Raw genomic sequence first — 10,096 nt, forward strand, 5'->3', positions numbered from 1 at the left:
ATTCCCATTTTACAGATGAGAAAATTGAGACTGAGTTGAGTTTTAAGCTACTTGCCTAAACTAACTCAGCAAAATAATTAGTAAACTCTTTGATGCTCAGTCTGACTCCTAAGCACAGACTTTAAAACAAAAGATAGTGTATACATTTTAATACTTTTTTGATACCACATTATGCAGATTTGATATCATGTTAAAAAAAACTTTTTTTTTTTTTTTGTGGTAGCAGTGTCACTCCAGTTTATTGTGTTCATGAGTTGCTTCTAGAGAACATTTTTCTCCTACTTGCTTTTCTTAGGAAAGTGAGAATTCTATTTACCTACTGTTTATCAGTCTAGTAAATGAGTGAGTAGATGAGTGAATGTTCAAAGATAGGATATAGATTTTTTTTGTCTCCCTAGAACTGCTATCAGAGACCTTATCAAAGTATATTGTAATTATTGCTTTGTTGTCTAGTTGCTAAGTCATGTCCGACTCTTTGTGACCCCATACCTGTAGCTCTCCAGGCTCCTCTGTCCGTGGTATTTCCCAGGCAAAGATACTGGAGTGGGTTGCCACTTCCTTCTCCAGGGGGTCTTCCCAATCTAGGGCTCAAGCCTGTGTCTCCATCTCCTGCACTGCAGGTGTGTTCTGGGAAGCTTTACTGTTTTGTTTTTTCACTACCCTGATAACTTGTTGGCAAAATTAAGCAGAATATCATAAATAGTACACAATAATTTTCATTGATTAAACGAATGGTGTTTGGTAGAAACTGCTGAAATTTTACAATATCTTATACATAGTGGACACACGGTAAATATTTTCAGAATTGAGTAACATGAAAATGTTGAGCCTTGAGTCCTAGTCTGAGTGCTGTTACCATACAGCTTTGTCCCTTTCACCTCAGAGCCTTAGTTTTCCAAAATGAATGTTAGACAGATGTTTTCTGAAGTTTCTCCTGCCTGATCTTAGATTTTATATCTCAATGATTCAAAATACCAAATGGGTATTAATTTAGAGATGGGGAAAGATTATTGTGGGGTGGTGAGGTTTGGAAAAGCTTAGTGGAGGAGGTTAGTCCTGAATGGTGCTTAAAGTGATGAGACAGGGAGGGGGAATGGTTTAGACTTGAAGAGAAAAGGGGAAAAACACTGAAAGGGTAAAATTTTGTAAGTGAGGTTACCAATGTGGTCATGTGCTAAGTGTATTTGGTATATAGTGAATAGATTAATAAATATTTTTACAAATTTTAAATAAAATTAAAAATTTTTATTTTTAATTGGAGGAAAATTGTTTTACGATATTGCGTTGGCTTCTGCCATACGTCAACATGAATCAGCCATAGGTATACGTATATCCCCTCCCTCTTAAACCTCCCTCCCACATCCCACCTCTCTATGTTGTCACAGAACACAGAATTTGAGCTCCCTGTGTCATTCAGCAAATTCCCACTGGCTATCTAATTTTACATATAGTAATGTGTACATTTCAATGCTACTCTCAATTTGTCACACCTTCTCCTTCCCGCACTGTGTCCACAAGTCTGTTCTGTATGTATGCTTCTCCATTTCTGCCCTGTAAATAGATTCATTAGTACCATCTTTCTAGATTCCATATATATGTTTTAATATGCAATGTTTGTTTTTCTCTTTCTGACTTATTTCACTCTGTATAATAGTCTCTAGGTTCATCCACCTCATTAGAACTGACTCAGATTTGTTTCTTTTTATATTGTTCAGTTCAGTAAGTCATGTCTGACTCTTTGTGACCCCATGGACTGCAGCCCACCAGGCTTCCTTTTCCTTCAGTATCTCCTAAAGTTTGCTCAAACTCATGTCCATTGAGTTTGTGATGCCATCCACCATCTCACCCTCTGTTGCCCCCTTCTCTTCCTGCTCTCTAGCTCCTAGCATCAGGGTCTTTTCCAGTGAGTTGGTTCTTTGCATCAGATGACCAAAGCATTCCTTTTTATGGTGAAGTAATATTCCATTGTATATAGGTACCACAACTTTATCCATTCATCTGTCAATGGACATCTAGGTTGCTTCTGTTGGGAAGCCCAGTACAAAATAGCCAGTTGGAGGAAGTCCTTGGGAAAATGGCAAAGGGCCAGAAATACCCTGGCTTGGTGTGCTCGGGCAGAAAAACATCTCCTGCCTTTGGTTATGCCTGGCGCCAAGATTTAATAATAAATATTAAGGATGTTGCTTGAGAAAATGGGTTATGGGATAAGCACATGGGTCACTTAGAGCGCGCTGTCCTTGAAATATTTTTACTGATTAGGTGTTAACCCCGTACGTGCTCTGCTGGCTGTATAAGCTCTTTGTTCCTACTTCTATAAAAAGGCTTGACTGCAGAAATAAACTTGTCAGTCCTTGCAAGAGACTGTCCGAGTGTCCTTCTTTCAGGTTCGTTGCTTCCAAGTCCCGGGGAGAAAATCCCCAACAGCTTCCATGTCCTAGCTATTGTAAATAGTACTGCAATGAACATTGGGGTACATGTGTCTTTTTCAGTTATGGTTTCCTCAGGGTATATGCCCAGTAATGGGATTGTTGGGTCATATGGTAGTCTTATTCCTAGTTTTTTAAGGAATCTCCATACTATTCTCCATAGTGGCTTTATCAATTTGCATTCCCACCAACAGTGTAGGAGGGTTCCCTTTTCTCTATGTCCTCTTCAATATTTATTGTTTGTGAGTTTTTTGATAATGGCCATTCTGATCAGTATAAGGTGATACCTCATTGAAGTTTTGGTTTGCATTTCTCTAATAAGTGATATGAGCATCTTTTCATGTGTTTGTTAGCCATCTGTATGTCTTTTCTTGAGAGATGTCTGTTTAGGTCTTCTGCCTACCCTTTGGTTGGATTGTTTGTTTTTCTGGTATTGAGCTGCATGAGCTGCTTGTTTGTATATTTTGGAGATTAACCCTTTGACAGTTGTTTCATTTTCTATTATTTTCTCCCATTCTGAGGGTGTCTTTTCACCTTGTTTATAGTTTCCTTTGCTGTGCAAAAGCTTTTAAGTTTCATTAGGTCCAATCTGTTTATTTTTGTTTTTATTTCCGTTACTCTAGGGGTTGGGTCATAGAGAATCCTGTGATTTATGTCAAAGAGTGTTCTATGTTTTCCTCTAAGATCATTATAGTTTCTGACCTTCAATTTAGGTCTTTAATCAGTTGAGTTTATTTTTGTGTATGGTGTTAGGAAATGTTCTAATCTCATTATTTTACTCATATCTGCAAAGTTTTCCCAGCACTACTTATTGAAGAGACTATCTTTTCTCTATTGTATATTCTTGCCTCCTGTGTCAAATATAAGGTGCCCATAGGTGTGTGGATTTATCTCTGGGCTTTCTATCTTGTTCCACTGGTCTGTATTTCTGTTTTTGTGTCAGTACCATGCTGTCTTCATGACTGTAGCTTTGTATCATAGTCTGAAGTCAGGAAGGTTGATTCCTCCAGCTCCATTCTTCCTTCTCAAGATTAGTTTGGCTATTTTGTGTCTTTTGTGTTTCCATACAGATTGTGAATATTTTGTTGTTGTTGTTCTAGTTCTGTGAAAAATATCATTGGTAATTTGATAGGGATTGCATTGAATCTGTAGATTGTTTTGGGTAGTATAGTCACTTGCATATTATTGATTCTTCCTATCCAAGAACATGATATATCTCTCCATCTGTTTATGTCATCTTCAAATTCTTTCATTAGTGTCTTATAGTTTTTTATATACAGCTCTTTTGTCTCCTTCAGTTCCGTTCACTTCGGTTCAGTCACTCAGTCATGTCCGACTCTTTGCGACCCCATGAATCACAGCACGCCAGGCCTCCCTGTCCATCGCCAACTCCCAGAGTTCACTCAAACTCATGTCCATCGAGTCAGTGATGCCATCCAGCCATCTCATCCTCTGTCATCCCCTTCTCCTCCTGCCCCCAATCCCTCCCAGCATCAGGGTCTTTTCCAGTGAATCAACTCTTCTCATGAGGTGGCCAAAGTATTGGAGTTTCAGTTTTAGCATCAGTCCTTCCAATGAACACCCAGGACTGATCTCTTTTAGAATGGACTGGTTGGATCTCCTTGCAGTCCAAGGGACTCTCAAGAGTCTTCTCCAACACCACAGTTCAAAAGCATCAATTCTTTGGTGCTCAGCTTTCTTCACAGTCCAACTCTCACATCCATATGTCTCCTTAGGTAGGATTATTCCTAAATATTTTATTTTTGTTACAATGGTGAATGGGATTGATTCCTTAATATCTCTTTCTGGTTTTTCATTGTTAGTGTATAAAAGTACAATGGATTTCTGTGTATCAATTTTATATCCTGTGACTTTACTATATTCATTGATTAGCTCTAGTAATTTTCTGATGGCATTTCTAGGGTTTTCTATGTATCGTATATCATCAGCAAACAGAGTTTTACTTCTTTTCCTATCTGGATTCCTTTTATTTCTTTTTCTTTGGCTGCTGTGGCTAGGACTTCCAAAACTGCGTTAAATAATCGTGGTAAGAGTGGGCATCCTTGCCTTGTTCTTGATCTTAGAGAAATGCTTTCAGTTTTTCGAAGTTGAGAATAGTGTTTGCTGTGCGCTTGTCACATATGGCCTTATGCGTACTTTCTGGAGAGTTTTTATGGATGTTGCATTTTTTTTCAAAAACTTTCTCTACTTCTATTGAGAAGATCATATGATTTTTATCTTTCAATATGTTAATATGGTATATCACGTTGATTGATTTGCATATATTGAAGAATCCTTGCATGCCTGGGATTAAGCCCACTTGATCATGATGTATGATCCTTTTATTTATTTTTTTCAGTTTTATTTATTTATTTTTACTTTACAATATTGTATTGGTTTTGCCATACATCAACATGAATCTGCCACAGGTGTACGTGTGTTCCCCATCCTGAACCCCCTTCCCACCTCCCTCCTCATCCCATCCCTCTGGGTCATCCCAGTGCACCAGCCCTGAGCACCCTGTATCATGCATCAAACCTGGGCTGGCGATATGTTTCATATATGATAATTTACATGTTTCAATGCCATTCTCCCATATCATCCTGCCCACGCCCTCTCCTACAGAGTCCAAAAGACTGTTCTATACATCTGTGTCTCTTGCTGTCTCACATACAGGGTTATTGTTACCATCTTTCTAAATTCCATATATATGCATTAGTATACTATATTGGTGTTTTTCTTTCTGGCTTACTTCACTCTGTATAATACGCTCCAGTTTCATCCACCTCATTAGAACTGATTCAAATGTATTCTTTTTAATGGCTAGTAATATTCCATTGTGTATATATACCACAGCTTTCTTATCCATTTGTCTGCTGATGGACATTTAGGTTACTTCCATGTCCTGGCTATTATAAACAGTGCTGTGATGAACATTGGGGTACACGTGTCTCTTTCAATTCTGGTTTCCTCAGTGTGTATGCCCAGCAGTGGGATTGTTGGGTCATATGGCAGTTCTAGTTCCAGTTGTTTTTTTTTTAATATAAATTTATTTATTTTAATTGGAGGCTAATTACTTTACAATATTGTATTGGTTTTGCCATACATCAACATGAATCTGCCACGGGTGTACACGTGTTCCCCATCCTGAACCCCCCTCCCACCTCCCTCCCCATACCATCCCTCTGGGTCATCCCAGTGCACCAGCCCCAAGCATCCAGTATCATGCATTGAACCTGGACTGGTGATTTGTTTCATGTATGATATTATACATGTTTCAATGCCATTCTCCCAAATCATCCCACCCTCTCCCTCTCCTACAGAGTCCAAAAGACTGTTCTATACATCTGTGTCTCTTTTGCTGTCTTGCATACAGGGTTATCATTACCATTCATATATATATGGAATATATATAAATTCCATATATATGCATTAGTATACTGTATTGATGTTTTTCTTTCTGACTTACTTCACTCTGTATAATAGGCTCCAGTTTCATTCACCTCATTAGAACTGATTCAAATGTATTCTTTTTAATGGCTGAGTAATACTCCATTGTGTATATGTACCACAGCTTTCTTATCCATTCGTCTGCTGATGGACATCTAGTTGGCTTCCATGTCCTGGCTATTATAAACAGTGCTGAGATGAATATTGGGGTACACGTGTCTCTTTCAATTCTGGTTTCCTCAGTGTGTATGCCCAGCAGTGGGATTGCTGGGTCATAAAGCAGTTCTATTTCCAGTTTTTAAAGGAATCTCCACACTGTTCTCCATAGTAGCTGTACTAGTTTGCATTCCCACCAACAGTGTAAGAGGATTCCCTTTTTTCCACACCCTCTCCAGCATTTATTGCTTGTAGACTTTTGGATAGCAGCCCTTCTGACTGATGTGAAATGGTACCTCATTGTGGTTTTGATTTGCATTTCTCTGATAATGAGTGACGGTGAACATCTTTTCATGTGTTTGTTAGCCATCTGTATGTCTTCTTTGGAGAAATGTCTGTTTAGTTCTTTGGCCCACTTTTTGATCGGGTCATTTATTTTTCTGGAATTGAGCTGCAGGAGTTGCTTGTATATTTTTGAGATTATTTCTTTGTCCATTGCTTCATTTGCTATTATTTTCTCCCATTCTGAAGGTTGTCTTTTCACCTTGCTTGTAGTTTCCTTTGTTGTGCAGAAGCTTTTAATTTTAATTAGGTCTCATTTGTTTATTTATGCTTTTATTTCCAATACTCTGGGAGATGGGTCATAGAGGATCCTGCTGTGATTTATATCGGAGAGTGTTTTGCCTATGTTTTCCTCTAGGAGTTTTATAGTTTCTGGTCTTACATTTAGATCTTTAATCCATTTTGAGTTTACTTTTGTGTATGGTGTTAGAAAGTGTTCTAGTTTCATTCTTTTACAAGTGGTTGACCAGTTTTCCCAGCACCACTTGTTAAAGAGATTGCCTTTTCTTCATTGTATATTCTTGCCTCCTTTGTCAAAGATAAGGTGTCCATAGGTGCGTGGGTTTATCTCTGGGCTTTCTATTTTGTTCCATTGATCTATATTTCTGTCTTTGTGCCAGTACCATACTGTCTTGATGACTATGGCTTTGTAGTAGTGCCTGAAGTCAGGCAGGTTGATTCCTCCAGTTCCATTCTTCTTTCTCAAGATTGCTTTAGCTATTCAAGGTTTTTTGTATTTCCATACAAATTGTGAAATTATTTGTTCTAGATCTCTGAAAAATATTGCTGGTAGCTTGATAGGTATTGCATTGAATCTATAGATTGCTTTGAGTAGTATACTCATTTTCATTATATTGATTCTTCCAATCTATGAACATGGTATATTTCTCCATCTATTTATGTCCTCTTTGATTTCTTTCACCAGTGTTTTATAGTTTTCTATATACAGGTCTTTTGTTTCTTTAGGTAGATATATTCCTAAGTATTTTATTCCTTCCATTGCAATGGTGAATGGAATTGTTTCCTTACTTTCTCTTTGTTTTCTCATTGTTTGTGTATAGGAATGCAAGGGATTTCTGTGTGTTGATTTTATATCCTGCAACTTTACTATATTCATTGATTAGCTCTAGTAATTTTCTGGTGGAGTCTTTAGGGTTTTCTATGTAGAGAATCATGTCATCTGCAAACAGTGACAGTTTTACTTCTTCTTTTCCAATCTGGATTCCTTTTCTTTCTTTTTCTGCTCTGATTGCTGTGGCCAAAACTTCCAAAACTATGTTGAATAGTAGTGGTGAGAGTGGGCACCCTTGTCTTGTTCCTGACTTCAGGGGAAATGCTTTCAGTTTTTCACCATGGAGGATGATGTTTGCTGTGGGTTTGTCATATATAGCTTTTATTATGTTGAGGTATGTTCCTTCTATTCCTGCTTTCTGGAGGGTTTTTATCATATTGAATGTTGAATTTTGTCAAAGGCTTTCTCTGCATCTATTGAGATAATCATATGGTTTTTATCTTTCTGCGGACATTGAAGAATCCTTGCATGCCTCGGATAAAGCCCACTTGGTCATGATGTATGATCTTTTGAATATGTTATTGGATTCTGTTTGCTAGAATTTTGTGAAGGATTTTTGCATCTATATTGGTCAGTGATATTGGCCTGTAGTTTTCTTTTTTTGTGGCATCTTTGTCAGGTTTGGGTATTAGGGTGATAGTGGCCTCATAGAATGCGTTTGGAAGTTTACATTCTTCTGCAATTTTCTGGAAGAGTTTGAGTAGAATAGGTGTTAGCTCTTCTCTGAGTTTTTGGTAGAATTCAGCTGTGAAGCCATCTGGTCCTGGGCTTTTGTTTGCTGGAAGATTTCTGATTACAGTTTCAATTTCCGTGCTTGTGATGGGTCTGTTAAGATTTTCTATTTCTTCCTGGTTCAGTTTTGGAAAGTTGTACTTTTCTAAGAATTTGTCCATGTCTTCCAAGTTGCCCGTTTTATTGGCATATAGTTGCTGATAGTAGTCTCTTATGATCCTTTGTATTTCTGTGTTGTCTGTTGTGATTTCTCCATTTTCATTTCTAATTTTGTTGACTTGATTCTTCTCCCTTTGTTTCTTGATGAGTCTGGCTAATGGTTTGTCAATTTTATTTATCTTCTCAAAGAACCAGCTTTTGGCTTTGTTGATTTTTGCTATGGTCTCTTTTGTTACTTTTGCATTTATTTCTGCCTTAATTTTTAAGATTTCTTTCCTTCTACTAACCCTGGGGTTTTTCATTTCTTCCTTTTTTAGTTGCTTTAGGTATAGAGTTAGGTTATTTATTTGGCCTTTTTTCTTGTTTCTTGAGGTAAGCCTGTATTGCTATGAACCTTCCCCTCAGCACTGCTTTTACAGTGTGCCATAGGTTTGGGATTGTTGTGTTTTCATGTTCATTTGTTTCTGTGCATATTTTGATTTCTTTTTAGATTTCTTCTGTGGTTTGTTGGTTATTCAGCAGCGTGTTGTTCAGCCTCCATATGTTGGAATTTTTAATAGTTTTTCTCCTGTAATTCACATCTAATCTTACTGCATTGTGGTCAGAAAAGATTCTTGGAATAATTTCAGTTTTTTTGAATTTACGAAGGCTAGATTTATGGCCGAGGCTGTGATCTATCCTGGAGAAGGTTTCGTGTGCGCTTGAGAAGAAGGTGAAATTCACTGTTTTGGGGTGAAGTGTCCTATAGATATCAATTAGGTCTAACTGTATCATTTAAAGTTTGTGTTTCCTTGTTAATTTTCTGTTTAGTTGATCTATCCATAGGTGTGAATAGGGTAGTAAAGTCTCCCACTATTACTGTGTTATTGTTAATTTCCCCTTTCATACTTGTTCAGTTCAGTTCAGTTCAGTCGCTCAGTCGTGTCCGACTCTTTGCGACCCCATGAACTGCAGCACGCCAGGCCTCCCTGTCCATCACAAACTCCCAGAGTTCACTCAGACTCATGTCCATCAAGTCAGTGATGCCATCCAGCCATCTCATTCTGTATCGTCCCCCTTACCTCCTGCCCCCAATCCCTCCCAGCATCAGAGTCTTTTCCAATGAGTCAGCTCTTCGCATGAGGTGGCCAAAGTACTGGAGATTCAGCTTCAGCAGCATTCCCTCCAAAGAAATCCCAGGGCTGATCTCCTTCAGAATGGACTGGTTGGATCTCCTTGCAGTCCAAGGGACTCTCAAGAGTCTTCTCCAACACCACACTTCAAAAGCATCCATCCTTTGGCACTCAGCCTTGTTCACAGTCCAACTCTCACATCCATACGTGACCACTGGAAAAACCATAGCCTTGACTAGACGGACCTTCGTTGGCAAAGTAATGTCTCTGCTTTTGAATATGCTATCTAGGTTGGTCATAACTTTCCTTCCAAAGAGTAAGCGTCTTTTAATTTCATGGCTGCAGTCACCATCTGCAGTGATTTGGGAGCCCCCCAAAAATAAAGTCTGACACTGTTTCCACTGTTTCCCCATCTATTTCCCAGGAAGTGATGGGACCGGATGCCATGATCTTCATTTTCTGAATGTTGAGCTTTAAGCCAACTTTTCCACTCTCCACTTTCACTTTCATCAAGATGATTTTTAGTTCCTCTTCACTTTCTGCCATTAGGGTGGTGTCATCTGCATATCTGAGGTTATTGATATTTCTCCCGGCAATCTTGATTCCAGCTTGTGTTTCTTCCATTCCAGTGTTTCTCATGATGTACT

This window comes from Bos indicus, chromosome 15 (genome assembly GCF_029378745.1).
Source record: "Bos indicus isolate NIAB-ARS_2022 breed Sahiwal x Tharparkar chromosome 15, NIAB-ARS_B.indTharparkar_mat_pri_1.0, whole genome shotgun sequence".
NCBI lineage: Eukaryota > Metazoa > Chordata > Mammalia > Artiodactyla > Bovidae > Bos > Bos indicus.